The sequence below is a fragment of the Xyrauchen texanus genome, chromosome 23 (genome assembly GCF_025860055.1).
Source record: "Xyrauchen texanus isolate HMW12.3.18 chromosome 23, RBS_HiC_50CHRs, whole genome shotgun sequence".
Taxonomy (NCBI): Eukaryota; Metazoa; Chordata; class Actinopteri; order Cypriniformes; family Catostomidae; genus Xyrauchen; species Xyrauchen texanus.
Window position 1 is genome coordinate 11,964,212 of NC_068298.1, and position 17,935 is coordinate 11,982,146.

At 38.0% G+C, this 17,935-nt stretch overlaps 1 pseudogene; it reads right to left on the reverse strand.

Moving 5' to 3' along the window:
• Window positions 1-1,247: 1,247 nt before the first annotated feature.
• On the reverse strand, window positions 1,248-17,383 carry LOC127663281 (rod cGMP-specific 3',5'-cyclic phosphodiesterase subunit alpha-like; annotated as a pseudogene).
• Window positions 17,384-17,935: the final 552 nt, after the last annotated feature.

Below are 17,935 nucleotides of genomic sequence, written 5' to 3' on the forward strand. Positions count from 1 at the left end.
TTCAAAGCAGCTTTACAGAAGATCAGGCATTAGCAGAAGATACAACTGTAATGTCTATAATGTCGATGAGTCATCATTGTGTAATTAAATAAAATATGATTGTGAATCGTGTTTAAAAATAAGTAATTAATTAATAATTGTATTTATAACCCCAGTGAGTAAGATGAAGGCGACCTGTGGTAAGGAACATAAAACTCCATAAGTTTTTCACAACCAGTTCTGTTGGTGAAAATGGCTTTTTAATGACAGAGATCAGAGGAGAATGGCCAGACTGGTCCAAGCTGACAGGTAGTTGACAGTAACATAAATAACCACCCATTACAAAGGTTCTATGCAGAAAAGCACTTCTTTTTTTTTTCTTTTCTCCCCATTTCTCCCCAATATGGAATGCCCAATTCCCAATGCGCACTAAGTCCTCGTGGTGGCGTAGTGACTCACCTCAATCCTAGTGGCGGAGGACGAATCTCAGTTGCCTCCGCGTCTGAGACCGTCAATCTGTGTATCTTATCACGTTGCTTGTTGAGCGTGTTACCGTGGAGACGTAGCACATTTGGAGGCCCACACTATTCTCTGTGGCATCCACGCACAACTCACCACTCACCCCATTGAGAGCGAGAACCACACAAACCACGAGGATGTTACCCCATGTGACTCTACCCTCCCTGCTGTTGTATCACTTCCGCCTCAAGGTTCGACATGTGCAAGCTGTATTCTGCTCACTACAATTGTACAGAGGGGTTATCTGAGTTACCACAGCCTTTCTGTTAGCTTCAACCAGTCTGGCTATTCTCCATTGACCTCTCTCATCAACAAGGTGTTTTCAGCCACAGAACTGCCTCTCAATGGTTGTTTTTTGTTTTTCACACAACTCTCTTCACACACTAGAGACTGTTGTTTATGAAAATCCCAGGAGATCAGCAGTTACAGAAATACTCAAACCAGCCCATCTGGCACCAATAATCATGCCATAGTCAAAATCACATTATTTTCCCATTCTGTTGAAGTTGCTGAAGCTGCTGACCCTGCATGATTTTATACATTACACTGCTGCCACAACATTGGCTGATTAGATAATTGCATGAATAAATAGATATACAGGTGTACCTAATAAAGTGGCCGGTGAGTGTAAGCTTTAATATACGTAGTGTCCCAGACACCTCTAATTCCACACAATTCTACATTTGGTCAATAAAATGCAAGTAGACAGACATCTGATCAAGATGTGCTCTGTGCATTTCTGCTGATGATTATGCATTTGCTTCCTGATGGACTCCTGGCTGGATGCAATGAGCATTTAGATGAATAGATCAATGAAGTCCCATATGTAGTTTTGTTTACTAATCGAAATGAAGGACCTCACTTTGTACACGAAAGAACAGACAAAATCAATAAAACCACACTGCAGTTTGGGAAGTTGGTCCGCTTTGTTCCGGTCCATCATGGGCTGGGGAAGAAACATCATGTATTCTCTGTATTAAAATGAAACACAAAAACCTTCAAGTGCACACTGAATGCACAGTAGTTTTTCTAAAGAATTGTGCAACTAAACTGGAAAGTTTGATGGCGCTTTTGAAAAGCTGACATTATATTCTTACATTTTCAATCACAGTTGTGTAAAAGGGGGAGTTTGGGAGCGGTCTGTTTGACTGGGCCATTGTGATCACTCTTTCTGATTCACTGCACCACATAATAGGGAGTACATTACTACATGACCAATGGGAACCTTTTCATTCTTTACTCCCTTTCTCTCTTTCCTTCTCTTCACCCCACCTCCCAACACATTCCACCCCTTCATTCCAGGCAATCTCTCACAATGTGCTGCTGCTCCAACACTGTCCTCTCCACATCACCTTGCTCCCAGAATTCTGCCACAACTGACAGCGCCACCTGCAGGATAGTGCATATTTAGCTACTGTCAATCTTAAGATTAAGATATATGCTGTTCATGTAGCAGGGTTGGGCAAAAGTCTGAAATTAAGCATGGATCCTTTCAACACAGACACAAAACACTTTCCTCTAACACAACAATATGGATATTGAAGTTAATTTATTAATATAATTAAATATAACCTAAACTGTTTACAGGCGGCATTTTTAACATTAATTATTATTACTATCTAATATTCCCCATATTTTGAATAATAGCATGTTAATGGGGAATTCATCCTGAATTTTTATTTTTTATTTTTAATGTATTATTAAAAATTAAATTACATTTTAAAATGTGTATGAATAATATATAGTATGAGTTATTTGAATAGGAATTTATATGATTTTCACACCATTTTAATTCTACTTCCTTATATAAAAATTTCTATTACATTTTTGCATCCTGTTTACTACCTCAATTCAACCTCTGCTTTAACTGGAATTTAAAAGACATTATCAGTTAAATTCTGAATAGCTCACAACCTTGCTTCATAGTTCCATTTATAAATACATTTGGAAAGACACTCATATAGATTGTATGTTTAACAAGATGTGTACAATATTAACTGTGCATTATAGATAATTGTGACAAGGAGGAGGGCAGGGCTGGGCCGTGACTACACACACATCCCCCAATTGGGCTAATCAGCCGAGGAGAGGGATAAGTGCAGTGGGCAGTTCGGGAGAGAGAGAGCCACATGTAGCTGCCATGTGTGCGTTTATGTTTTTGTGTCTTTTTGTTTAAGTTCCTGTTAAAATATTACTTTGATTGTTCAGCTAGATCCTGCCTCCTCTTTTCCCATTTCTAACCTTGTTACATTTGTTCCCGAAAACCCGGCTTTGGAAGAGTACGCCGTTACGGAGTACTCACCGCTGGGAAAAGTCAAGCATCCAGCAAACTCAACACTAGGCCCTCATGGACATACGCCTGGAGCAGGAACAGTGCTTCCAATCCTGCTCCAGGCACAAGCGGAGGACCAGCAGGTGATCTGGAACCTGATCGCCAGAGAGGTTGCTGGTGCTGCTCCACCCATGGCCCTGATGAAAATGGGGCCAAATGATGATCCGGAGGCCTTCCTCGACCTGTACGTGAGGACAGCCGAGGTATGTAATGATAAGTGGGCGGCCCGCCTGTTGCCCTTACTCTTCGGGGAGGCGCAGCTAGTGGCACAGCAACTTCCCGCCGCCAGCCTCATTAATTACAATCATCTGAAAAAGACCATCCAGCAACAGGTCGGTCGTAGCCCGGAGCAGAGTCAGCACCAATGTAACAAGGTTAGAAAAGGGAAAGGAGGAGGCAGGAACTGGCTGAACAATCAAAGTAATATATTAATAGGAACTTAAACAAAAAGACATACAAATTTTAATGCACACATGGCAGCTGCATGTGACTTTTTTTCTCTCTCTCTCTCTCTCTCTCTCTCTCTCCCCAGCCTGGCCCCGCCCTCCTCCTCATCACAATAATTAATTACCTAAGCACAACCAAGAAAAAATTTATCTATAACAATTTGAGGCAGATCTGGCACATAATCCATTGCAGTTATACAATTCTGCCTTAACGTCATTGTTCTTGGATCCACATTCTATGAATATAATAATAACCTTACCAGAAAATAAACATCTAAAAGAAGCTCATAAAACAATGTTCAATTTTTTTAATTCCCTGACATTTGGCACAATATAATCTCACACATAGGGGATGATCTACAGTGCTGTCCACTGAGGAATGCATACAGTAATAAGTGTTAAACAATGAATGTAAACAACCCATCCATGAGAACATTATCTTATGAATGGAGTTTGCGACTCATTATGCTGGCTGTGAGCCCAGCCAATTAATTTTCTTGCAGTCACACCCTTGGCTGCCCTACATGTTTGAATACATTGCTGCAGTATCAGGCCTTGCATGTGATATTGCATTATGCATTAGGAATATCTAACCTTGCTCTGAATCTACCATGGCTTTGCAATGGCAGACAAATCACAGGCAGTCATCATCATAGCCCTGCATTGAGGGAAGCCAAAACCATAAGGTGAATTCATATTTATGAAATGTAAATGGATCCAAATGCAAGCTGAAACATATAATTTAATATTTCTTTAAAGTACTGTATATATTGTTAATCAGTGCATTGGCCAAACAGTTATTATGGGTGGTTTTAGCTTTTCACTGGTTATCGTGAACTGTATTTCCACACAGAACTTACATTATAATTTATTTCTGAGTTGTTGACATGTTACATCATGTATTTTGTCCAGTCTTCCCAGTTCTCATAGGGCTTGGACTAATTAAAATTTTTTTGAAACATGGCCCTGTTCCTGTAGGCAAACAGCACAATTAAATACATGTTGATCACACGTATGTAACCCGGAAACCCCTGTAACCAAAAGACAAACTCTAATTCACAGTCAAATCAAAGCATACTATGACTTCGGAAAGTATATAGACAATAAGTGATCGTTTAGACAAAACTGAAAATTCTCTCATCATTTACTCACCCTCATGAGTCATGCCATCCCAGATGTGTCTGACTTACCTTCTTCTCCAGATCACAAATGAAGATTTTTAGAAGAATATCTCATTTCTGTAGGTCCACACAATGCAAGTGAATGGTGGCCAGAACTTTGAATCTCCAAAAACCATATCCATTCGACTTCCTTAAAAGGAATCCATTCGACTTCAGTGTTTAAATCCATGTCTTCAGAAGTGATGATAGGAGTGGTTGAGAAACAGATCCATATTCAAGTCTTTTTTGCTATAAACCTCCACCTTTGATCAGTCCTGGCCAGTAGATGGTGAACCAGTAGAAGAGATCACCAAAAAAACAAAATAACAATGTGAAAGTGGATATTTATAGTTAAAAATTACTTATATGTTTATCCATTTCTCACCCACACCTATTATATCACTTCAGAAAATATGGATTTAACCACTAGAGTCATATGGATTTCTTTTATGCTGACTTTGTGATTTTTGGAGATTCACATGATTGTTTGGACCTACAGAGCTGAGAAATTTTTCTAAAAAAATATCTTAATTTGTGTTCTGCAGAAGAAAGTAAGTCATACACATCTGGGATATCACGAGGGTGAGCAAATTAGATAAATAATTTTTGGGTGAACTATCCCTTTAAGTCACACTTTGACAACCAGAAAGGGTTCAAATATTGTTCTAATTAATATTAAATGACATATATTTTCTCTTTTAAAAAAACTAACAAAGACATTTTATTTGCTTGAAAACGATGCTTGTAATATCTGTCTTTAAAATAAATGCCTCTTGGTTTGATATATTATTGTTATTTAATGCAGTGACACTAATACATTTTTATTATATATCATTTTACATAAAAATGTGTGGCTTAAGTGTCCAAAAACGTTTTGAGGCCACTATGTGTCCAAAAAATACAACAACAAAAAATGTATGGTCTGTTGCAATGATAGCAATGCCCATTAAATGTTTCATGCTGTCGTCGGTTAAGATTCTGGTAGATATTTAAGGCCTTGGAGAAAAGGATTTATATAATCTGATGAAAGCAACTGCTGGCTGTGAGTGAGAGCGTAGTTATTTTTGGCACTTAGCAAGTGGATGCATATTTTCAATGGTCTACATTGAAAAATGATTCTTTTTTCTTTTTCAGCATTACATCATCTCTGAGCAGAGTCTTTCCAAACTCCAGATGGTGCCTCTCGAGGATGGAGGAACCATGCAGCTTTGCCAGTGGATTCCCAGACCTGACAAAATCAACACAGAATGTAATTTTCTAAACACAGAAGATTACTTGTTCATTAAGAGTGAATGTCAATTGTATGTAATGTGTGTAATGCATCTAATATACAAGTTTGCATACATTTAAGATGATTGAAGTTATCTCGAATTTCAATGGTGGTCTATAACAATGATTTAAAAATCAGTTAGTTCCCTGGAAATGTGATCATCAATTACTCACACTCATGTCATTGGTAACACTTTACAATGAGGGTCCATTCGTTAACATTAGTTAATGCATTAAGTATAATGAGCAAACAATTAACAATACATTTTTTACTCAAGTTAACAAATGGAACTTTCATTGTAAAGTGTTACCATGTCATTACAAACCCCTATTTGAATATTGGAATACATGTATGAGGTTTGTTAGCTATGGCAGAGGGCCATGAATCAAAACAAATTTCTGTCTGTTCCACATACAAAGTTATTGTAGGGTTTCTGAAGTTTTAGAACATAGCTGGCAAGTCATATGGAAAACTTTTATGGTCCTTTTTTGTCCCTGTTGGAGCAGGACAGTGTCAGTCACCCCTCACTTTCATTGTATTCAAAAAGTCTTATTGGTATGACACAATTTGAGGGTTAGTAAAAGATGTACATTTTCATTCGTAGGTGAACTATTCATATAACATCTTTGGTAAGAAACCAGTGTGACATTGACGGTTCTTAATAATGAGCACATCTGGAAGAGTTTATTAGTACCACGTTGATCAATGTCCAGCAGTCATCATTTTCACTACCTCCAGATCCGTATAGTAGTGCTTCAGGTTACCTGTCTAAGATGTAGTAATTTTTTTTTTTTTTTACTTTAAGGTGGAGCCTGCTCAAGACACAACCCCTCCTCATATAGGCCAAGAAGCTAGTGAGAGTTCATTAGACTCAGTGAAGCATGAGAGTAGTGCTGAGCGAGATTCAGTAACAGCCTGGACTGCTTTTCTTTCATTCTGCCTGAATTATGGCCAGCTCACTGTGATTACAAATGACTGAACCAGGAGCAGGTTTAAACATGGCTGATTAATAAGGAGGAACCGTCTGCCAATTCCTTGGATGGGGGCCACGGCTGTAGCATCCACTAAAGAGAGTTGGAAAATCATCAATTGCTCGACTTCTGGTCTGACAGGGCTGGTTTGTTTATTTTTTTTGTTTGCTGGCAGAGAAAAGTACATTTATTCATAGCAAGGATTGTATTATCCTTTGTTGAACAAGATGAAGCTGTGACTACGTATAAATGGACACCAGAAAGCGGTTTATTGCAAGAAAGCTGCTTTAAGCTCAAAATCGGCATTTACATTAGCTTTGTAAGCGGCTTTCCATAGAGACTTGTAGGTGGGTAGTTTCGACATAGGCCAGAAGACATCCACGTTGCAACCACAAAGCAACATGCTATAACCACTCAGAACATCTTAGCAATCACATAACACCCTGGCATCCTCCCACAACACCCTAGCATCATAGAGGCGAGTAGCACCACTGACATTTTCTTCAGGATATAAAAAAATCTAGTTTGATATATCAGGCAAAATATACAAGCAGAATTTATCACCACTCTTCTCACATGGAATATGGAACTTGTCCCAGCTCATAGTATATCTTAACAAGGTCCAGATCGGAGAAATCAAAAATCACAAAAGTGAAACTCAAAGATCTCTGATCCGAGTCAGGCAGCTGCTCATACTGTAGGGAACAACAGCATTGAGACACACAGCTAGAAAACAAAGAGGCATTAAACACTATCTGGATTTTTCAGTGTTTTACCAGAATATCCTCCAGCTCATCCTCTTCACATTCATCAAGTTATTTTCCATACACCTCATGTGTGTTCTGAATATGTGTCACCTTTTCTTTTTTATTTTGCTCCTGGTGGCGTAGTGACTCACCTCAATCTCAGAGACATAGCGCATGTGGATGCTTCAAGCTATTCTCTGCGGCATCCATGCTCAACTCACCACGCACACCACAGGGTGGAGGTTACCCCATGTGACTCTACCCTCCCTAGCAACCGGGCCAATTTGGACACTTAGGAGACCTGGCTGGAGTCATTCAGCACGCCCTGGATTTGAACTCATGACCCCAGGGGTGGTAGTCAGTGTCATTACTCGCGGAGCTACCTAGGTCCCCCAGTGTCACCATGTTGATATTCCAAGATTCTTCCATGTTCATGCAACTCTTATTAATAAATTAATCAGAATCATAGACGAAAGCACTATTGCTTGGCATGAGCAAGATCTTTTTCACCTGTGTAAGTTTCTTGATTTGTGCACACTAGGGACTAAGCAGTCAAGTTGGAGAAACCCACCAATATATTCTGACTTTAATCCTTCCTGCACTTGATGTGATACAGGATCATGTCCTGAAGGATGTTCTTGCGATTCTCCAGCTTGAACATCTTGTTGTAGGTGTCTGTACTGACCATCCCAGGAACTGAGTGACTAAAATATTCAGATTAAGAATCGGATCAGACATTGTTTATGAATAAAATTCAAATAAGATTCAGAATTAGATTTGTATCAGATTCAGATAAAAGCTACTTGAATGTGAATCTGGCTGATTTACCCAAAGAATAAGAATATTAAAAACATTCTGCTTCTCAGCTTGATTCAAACAATCAGATGGAAACTGGGAAAACTTCAAAAATAAATAAATCATGTCCCCACAGAGAACATGGTCAAACTCAATTAAAATTTATTTTGACTGTGGGGTAAAATATAATCTTTGAAGCTTTGGTTCAGCAGTTCAGTTGAACCAACAAACCTCAGCATAATAAATTGAGAACATGGCATAATTTCAATAGTAAGACACTATATGGAAAGAAAGTTCTCAGATGAATAATGCAGAGTCTGTTGATCTGTCCATTACTGTACATTTATAAAGGTATAACGCAGTACTGGTCAGATACCTCCATTAGTGTTTCGTCCATTTCATCAAAAGGCTTTCCATCTTTCCTATTATAGAATGTGGCCTCACCAATGATTTCCTCTTTGTTGATGATGGGCAAGGAGAGAACATTTTTGATGGTCTAACCAGATGCATCCAGAGGTGCTTTCTGGCAGGACAAAAATAAACCTTAAATCAATATACAGTTCTGCAAAATTTCAATTAAAATCTAATTAAGTTCATTAGATACACAATATGACAAGGTAAAAAAAAGTGTCCCATTTTTTCAATTGTTAAAATGTGTTCTCCTATCCTTGTTAAACATGCAGAGACAACTAGGAATAAGCCATGTGTAGGCAGGCGAGGGAAGTGTTGGCAAACTTGCTTGAAAACAATTCCATTTGGTCACACTAATGGCGCAGACATCACACACACACACACACACACACACACACACAGCTCCAAATTTGGAAGCGTAATAGAAAGTGTATATTCATGATGTTACAGTAATGAACTGGCCATGGAGATGGTGTTAGGATCAATGTGCAGGAAGTTTATTTAAAGAGACAAGCAAATAAAAAAATAATAAAAAAAAAAACAGGCAGGGAGACGTAAGGCAGGCAGATAAATCCAATAAACCAAACAGACAGTCCAACCAGGCAAACAAAACAAAGGTTTATCCAAAACGCAGTAAATCCAGAAAAACAGGCAACGGTCATAATTGTCATATTCTTAAATTAAGAAACAAATGGCAGTGGAAAAATGCTCTGTAAGGGCAACAACAACAGAGGTTACAGAACTCCCCCCTCTACAAACAACTCCTGGTGTTCTTCGGCTGGGATGTTCCCTTGGTCGTGGTACTGGACAATTAGGATGAGCTTGGTGGAACTCTTGGATCAGGGACGGGTCCCAGTATGTTCTTGGTGGCTACCCACGATCTCTCCTCAGGTCCGTAGCCTTCCCAGTCCACCAAGTATTGCATCTGGCTCCCTCGTCGCCTTGGGTCCATGATCCGTCTGACCATATACACTGGTGCTCAATCAACTTCCAATGGAGGCAGAGGCTCTTGATTTGGGATTCCAGGGCCTGATGCTGGGTGGACCAGTTTCAGCAAGGACACATGGAAGGAGAGATGCAGTAGTTAGCAGGAAGTTCTAATCAGTGAGTAACTGGGTTTATTTGATGGATAATTCTGAATGGACCCACATACCTTGGACTGATCTTCCTGTAGGATAGCCGCAGCTTGAGATCCCTTGTGGATAACAAGACCCTCTTGTCCAGGCTGATATTTGGGGTGAGGGTGCGTCCACCGGTCAGCCTGAAAGAGTTGCGCTTTGACCACTCGCTGTAGCTGGACATGTGTGCTGTCCCACACCCTCTCGCTCTGCCCAATCAAATAGTCCACCACTGGCACTGTAAATGGTTCTCCTGACCAAGGGAACATCAGGGGTTGGAAGCCCAGCACACATTGGAACGGGGTTAGTCTCGTAGAGGTATGGGTGAGGGAATTCTGTGCATATTCAGCAATGGTCATGAAGTTGCTCCACTTTTCCTGTTCATGGATACAGTAGCTCTGAAAATATCTGCCAATCTCCTGGTTTAAATGTTCCAACTGTCCGTTGGCTTGGGGTGATAGCCTGAGGCGAGACTCACATTGAATGCCTGCAAAACAAAGGCTTATCCAAAAAGCAGTAAATCCAGAAAAAACAGGCAATGGTCATAACATGAAACAATGACAGTGGAAAAAAACGCTCAGTAAGGCAGCGTAAACACTTCAATACTTCACAGAGAACAATGGAACTGCATGGCTGTACACTCACCTAAAGGATTATTAGGAACACCATACTAATACTGTGTTTGACCCCCTTTCACCTTCAGAACTGCCTTAATTCTATGTGGCATTGATTCAACAAGGTGCTGAAAGCATTCTTTAGAAATGTTGGCCCATATTGATAGGATAGCATCTTGCAGTTGATGGAGATTTGTGGGATGCACATCCAGGGCATGAAGCTCCCGTTCCACCACATCCCAAAGATGCTCTATTGGGTTGAGATCTGGTGACTGTGGGGGCCATTTTAGTACAGTGAACTCATTGTCATGTTCAAGAAACCAATTTGAAATGATTCGAGCTTTGTGACATGGTGCATTATCCTGTTGGAAGTAGCCATCAGAGGATGGGTACATGGTGGCCATAAAGGGATGGACATGGTCAGAAACAATGCTCAGGTAGGCCGTGGCATTTGAACGATGCCCAATTGGCACTAAGGGGCCTAAAGTGTGCCAAGAAAACATTCCCCACACCATTACACCACCACCACCAGCCTGCACAGTGGTAACAAGGCATGATGGATCCATGTTCTCATTCTGTTTACGCCAAATTCTGACTCTACCATCTGAATGTCTCAACAGAAATCGAGACTCATCAGACCAGGCAACATTTTTCCAGTCTTCAACTGTCCAATTTTGGTGAGCTCTTGCAAATTGTAGCCTCTTTTTCCTATTTGTAGTGGAGATGAGTGGTACCCGGTGGGGTCTTCTGCTGTTGTAGCCCATCCGCCTCAAAGTTGTGCGTGTTGTGGCTTCACAAATGCTTTGCTGCATACCTCGGTTGTAACGAGTGGTTATTTCAGGCAAAGTTGCTCTTCTATCAGCTTGAATCAGTCGGCCCATTATCCTCTGACCTCTAGCATCAACAAGGCATTTTCGCCCACAGGACTGCCGCATACTGGATGTTTTTCCCTTTTCACACCATTCTTTGTAAACCCTAGACATGGTTGTGCATGAAAATCCCAGTAACTGAGCAGATTGTGAAATACTCAGACCGGCCCGTCTGGCACCAACAACCATGCCGCGTTCAAAATTGCTTAAATCACCTTTCTTTCCCATTCTGACATTCAAGTTGGAGTTCAGGAGATTGTCTTGACCAGGACCACACCCCTAAATGCACTGAAGCAACTGCCATGTGATTGGTTGATTAGATAATTGCATTAATGAGAAATTGAACAGGTGTTCCTAATAATCCTTTAGGTGAGTGTATATACATGTGGTAAACAGTAAATGAGCAGTGAAGAAATGGGTGAAGATCAGTATTTGAGAGCGGGCTCCCTCGGGTGGTTGGTAGGATGGGTAACAACCTCAGATGTTACAGATCTGTAAGATAGAGTGAAGGGATATGAGCAGTCACGCTCATATCGCTTGCCGATTAATTACTGTTTGCAGAATTGCAATTATCCATCATTTCGGTGTGGAAGCACATTAAATTCCCCCTCAATGTGCACATGACAGGAGCATTAAAACCATAATAGCTTTCTGCTTGTGTGGTAGCAGTGGAGGAGAATGGAAGATTAGACTCTCACCAGGCCATTCTTTACAACGTAGGTGGGAAGACCACTTACTAATGCCTAGTGGTCAGCCAGAGGATTACTGTAACAACAATGCATATGCGTCTGATCAGAGCAATACAGTAGATTACTTTAATACATTTTTTATTCTTTTTCTAGGAGGTCTATAGAGATAAATAGGCAGTCTTTGCTAAGAATATTAAAATTCTTTCACCTAAGATGTTAGAATTAGTTTTGCTTGATAAAAAGTAAAATAATTATAATGCATATAATGTATAAATGCATATGACGTCTCAGGATGCTGTGAATAACTAATCATGTCTGAAGACACTGATCACTGACTTCCAGTTTAGTACACTCTACTGGGTCTTAATTAAACTGCAAGTGGTGGTAAATATTCTAATTTAACATGCAATAAAAACGCAGTGACTTATGGTATTACTTTAATGTCCTCCTTTCCGTGCAATATGCAATCAATCATTTAGTAGAATTCAATTCCTTAAGTCAAACACAAAATATGCAACAGAATTTATGATGATAAATTCTGTGCAGTTTTGTGTTCCTCTGACATGATTAACTTGACATGATGATTTGACCGTGGGTGTGGATGTTTTCCTTATATATACAGTGTATCACTCACACAGCCACCTGTGGTCTTTAGTACACTATATGGGGGCACCTCTCCCATTAATATAGGCCAAAATAAAAAAAACATCCTACAAGCAAAAGACTAAATGTTAAATGAGAAAAGTCAGCTTCTGTATCAGAAAAGTCCAGCTTCATAGTCCTGCCACAATAGCTGTCATGCAATATTATTATTATATATATATATATATATATATATATATATATATATATATATATATATATATATATATAATACATATATATTTAAAAAAAAAAGGTTTTCCTTAGGACATTAACATTTTTAAGGACAAGTTTTTCATCAAAAGCTAATTTATTTGAATTAATTTGTTTTTTTCAAGTCTTGTTGTATGAACAACTTTATTTGGTCACATATACTAGATAGAAATGTGTCTAAGTCATCATTTTAATTGCGTTGAGCTACTTCATTTATACCTTCCATTTATTGTTGTGAATTGTTTTGAAATGTTTTTATATATATTTAATGAATTCACTTCATATATAATTTATGCCATACTTTACTATACTGTGCTTTACTATATACCTAATCTTAATTTATTCCTGTAATAATTACTTAACCAACTTCTATCAATATTCTTTCTATTTAAATGTGCTTTACAGGAACTGTAGAAACACTCTACAATTATATTTTTGGAAATGCACTCACATGACACAAACCCCAAAGGTATAACAAACACAACATCACTAGTGCAAATACTGCAATAAAAATAATTATGTGCGATCTGTAACTATTGTCTTTGTGTTATCTTGGACTTACACTGAAACACAGGGTTGGGAGGGTTACTATTGAAATGTATACATGCTGTAACATGTCATTTGTAACGTATTCAGTTAGATTACTCAAGGTCAGTAACATATTCTAAATACTTTGGATTACTTCTTCAGCACTGGTAGATTTTTTCACTTGTTTTGATTATAAAAACTCTGACAGTACAATAAGACAAAATACACATGTTAAAAATACATTCTCTGAAAAACATAAATATCTTATGCAGTGTTATTTCTAAAACATGACTCATTTTAAGGATTCTTAGATATTTTTACAAGAAAACAATACAAATATTATCATCAAGAATATGATTTTTGCCCTAATATCAAGGGCCTTACTAGAAATATGGATTCAACAGGAATTTTCTTGATAAAAAAAAAAATATGATCATGCCTGGTAACATGTGCATGTAAATGGCTAGAAATAGCATTTTAGCTTAGCATAAAGCTGACAATTTACACAAGGTTTAGTTCTATTTATTCTGCTCCAAACTTACTTCTCTGTCTGCTCGTATAAATGATCAAATGCTCTTTGGATCGCATCATTTATATATATATGTTTTCCATCTGAAAGGACTAAATATTAAATGAAACAAATGACAATAAAATGCAAAGTAATCTCTTCAGTAATCAAAAAACTTTCTAAATGTAAATGTATTCTAATTACAATTATTTTAATTGTAACTGTAGTGTATTATTTAACTACAATATCAAAAATCTATACAATAGTACATAAGTATAAACACTATGGGACCACACAGTCATCATACCGATCAGGAAGGAGACACATTCTGTCTCCTAGAGATGAACATAGTTTGGTGTGAAAAGTGCAAATCAATCCCAGAAAAACAGCAAAGGACCTTGTAAAGATGCTGGAGGAAACAGGTAGACAAGTATCTATATCCACAGTAAAACAAGTCCTATATCGACATAACCTGAAAGGCAGCTCAGCAATGAAGAAGCAACTGCTCCAAAACTGCCATAATAAAGCCAGACTACAGTTTGCAAGTGCACATGGGGACAAAGATCTTACTTTTTGGAGAAATGTCCTCTGGTCTGATGAAACAAAAATTGAAGAGTTTGGCAATAATGACCATTATTATGTTTGGAGGAAAAAGGTTGAGGCTTGCAAGCCGAAGAACACCATCCCAACCATGAACCATGGAGGTGGCAGTGTCATATTTTGGGGGTGCTTTGCTGCAGGAGGGACTGGTGCACCTCACAAATTAGATGATCACAAATGGTTTTCCAAATGGACAATGACCCCAACAATAGTCCAAAGTTGTGGCAAAATGGCTTAAGGATAACTAAGTTAAGGAACTGGAGTGGCCGTCACAAAGCCCTGACCTCACTCAGATAGAAATTTTGTGGGCAGAACTGAAAAAGTGTGAGTGAGCAAGGAAGCCCACAAACCTGACTCAGTTCCAGCAACTTATTTAAAATGTCTGACCCAAGTTAAACAATTTTAAAAGGCAATGCTACCAAATACTAACAAAGTGTTTGTAAACTTCTGACCCACTGGGAATGTTATGAAAGAATTACAAGCTGAAATAAATAATTCTCTCTACAATTATTCAGACATTTCACATTCTTAAAATAAAGTAGTGATCCTAACTGACCTAAGACAGGGAATGTTTTCTATGATTAAATGTCAGGAATTGTGAATAAATTAGTATAAATGTATTTGGCTATAGGTGTATGTAAACTTCTGACTTCACCTGTGCATCTGGTTATCGGAAATGAAAATTATTATACCCAAGTATAAATATGGATTAAGTGAACTTTCATTTTACAATTTTAAATTGATTGCACACAATGAAATTAAGTACAATTCAAGAATTGTGTCATTTTAAATAACAAAAATCAACAAGGAGTAAAAATTATATATATATATATATTTTTTTTTTTGGAGTGTAGCTTCCACACCATGCATCCCATTGAGGCTGATTCTTTGTTGGGTCATGCTTTAAACTCTATTCTAGAGAATCATATGAAATGGGGGCCACCAATCTTTTTGACCACCATCATGATGGCCACCATGTCCTTGCTATTCATGATGGGGGTTACAAGGATGTTCTTAGTCTTGTACTCAGTGAGGGTGTCCACAAAGTCACTAAAGTGGCTATCCTGTGTTGTAAAGCACATTTATTCATGGTAAGGACTATTATGCACATTACATGTTTATGTTTTAAAAAAATCTCTTAAAATAAATACGACTAAAAACACATTAAAATTTTAGTATAGCTATTGCTTTAACATTTTTTTTTTTTTTTTTTTTTTACAGTGAATGTAATAATATTGTGCTAAAACTGCAAACTGGGTTTTCCCATAAAGCTTTTGACTACTGGGTGAAATTGGACCACTGGGTGTAATTTGAGAGTTAAAGTACTCAATAAAATATCAAAAATGCTTTTAATGAAATATTTTAGTGCTTTTCTCATGGGTCAATATCAGACACAAATTTGAAGATAACGTTTATCACTTAATAGGAAATAAAAGGAGAGTAAAATGTAGAGTGAAAGCAAGCACTGATATTCTGCTGATATGCGAAACATGGCATAAAATACCGACCTTTAGATTTAATCCAGGTTCGCTCTAAATCAACTGAGATTAGAGGGCTTTATTCCCTCCAGGCCTAGTAACATAAAGCACTGGGGAAGAATAGCAACCTGCCCTAATCCCGCTCCATCATTCCATATTCATGAGGTAAATAGACTACAGTGAAGCACAGAATTTAAATTCCAGTAGAATCTGGAGGCCAGTGGATTTTATTTTAACTGAGATGGGTTCAGACCTACTTGGTATTTCAATCACATAACCCCATTGACAAAGATTGAGAACACCATTAAACATAATAATAATTATAAGTGATAAACTCAACAGAAGACAGTATGTTGCTTCCTGAGAGACAGTAAAGACACACTTGTGCCAAAGACAGCCTGTTCCTTAAAAAAATGGCTAGTAATTTCTAATCAAAGAGAGAGGATGGTTTCATGGCTCTGCAAAGCACATAGAGCCATTCACATCTGTCTGAGAAACATCTTCTACACATTTTTATCACCAAAAACAGCAATGATTATGAGGTGCCAATAATTAGCACAAAATTATCCTCAGTGGTAATAGATGTATATTCTCAACAAAAAAAATCCTTAAAATAGAAAATTATTTATGACAATACTATTTAACATAAAACATATTTGCAGTGTACACATGTAAAAACTGTTTTAACCGTCAACTGTAACATAATTCAATGGAAATGGGTAGGACATAATTGATTCTGTTACAAAATTAAAAAAAATTACGATTCTGAAGAGTAATGCATCCATTAATGCATCTTTTCTCTTTTAGCCTGATCATGATGACATTGCACCAGTTATTAAATACAAGCATGAAAATGTAGCCTTGCACTGCCCTCTAAAGGTCATTATTTGAATTGCACATTTGTTTCAATAATGCACAGAGATTAACGTCCAAGGAAAAGACTGAATAACTTATTTCCATTCCTCTTCATGGCCTACCTGAGTAACATCATGTACATTACCGGTCTTCTTGACGGTAGCCACATGCCCCAGTCCAGTGGATACAAAATCTGCACCCAAACACTCCTACAGTGCGGCATCTTTGTGGACGTTGAAAAGGCATGTGGCCAGTTCCACTATGCCATTCTTCTGATGGTACATGAAGAGACTCATATGGTTTGCTCGCATCATGAAAGTGAGATGGCGTTGTTCATAAGGTTGTACACTGCCCTATCCATATGCACATTTTCTTGCATGTCTCGCACCATATCAAACATTATCTCGCACTCCTCAATAAAGCTCAGGTCATGGTAAAAGCTGAAGTCCACTTCTGTCTTTTTGGTGGTCACCAACAGGTCGGAGATGACTTTCATCTGGAACCTGTAGTCATAGTGCTGCTTTACAAACACTGGATTACTGTCCAAAAACGTCTCAGCCACATCCTTGTCCACTGCAGCCATATTTGTTAGCCGTCAATGAAATGGTACTATTCTTGAAGAGAGTTTCTTATGTGGGTTTACACTTGCCCAAAAAGTTCTATGCTGTACTATGGACCTAAGCAACAGAAACTGAAGATGATATGGTATTATTGGAGATTGTTTTAAAGAGGGGTTTGTGTGTGCACATAGTCCTGCATACAATTTTAATTGGGATTATGACATTCATGTGACAGCAGTCACACCTTGATATGCTTTGATAGTTAAATGCATTCAGAACATCTGAAAATCCGAAAATTAATACCTGTAGTTGTTATATTGTAACATTTCATGAGAGGCTGTTTCTTTCTCGATTTATATTTGTTTCTCTTTTGTGCTATGCAAATCTACTGTTAAAGCATTAAGGTTTGAAAAGGAGACAAATTAAAATTTGCTTCATTTTACCATACAAAAACAATGAACATTTCAAGAATTATACCATTTGCATTTCACACTTGCAATTAAAGGAATAGTTTAACCCTATTAAAAATTCTATAATCGTTTACACTTTTACTCATTTACTTTACATTGACTTTCTTTCTTCCCTGGAATGCAAATGGTATTAGGCAGGATATTCAATTCCCCAGTGCTTTC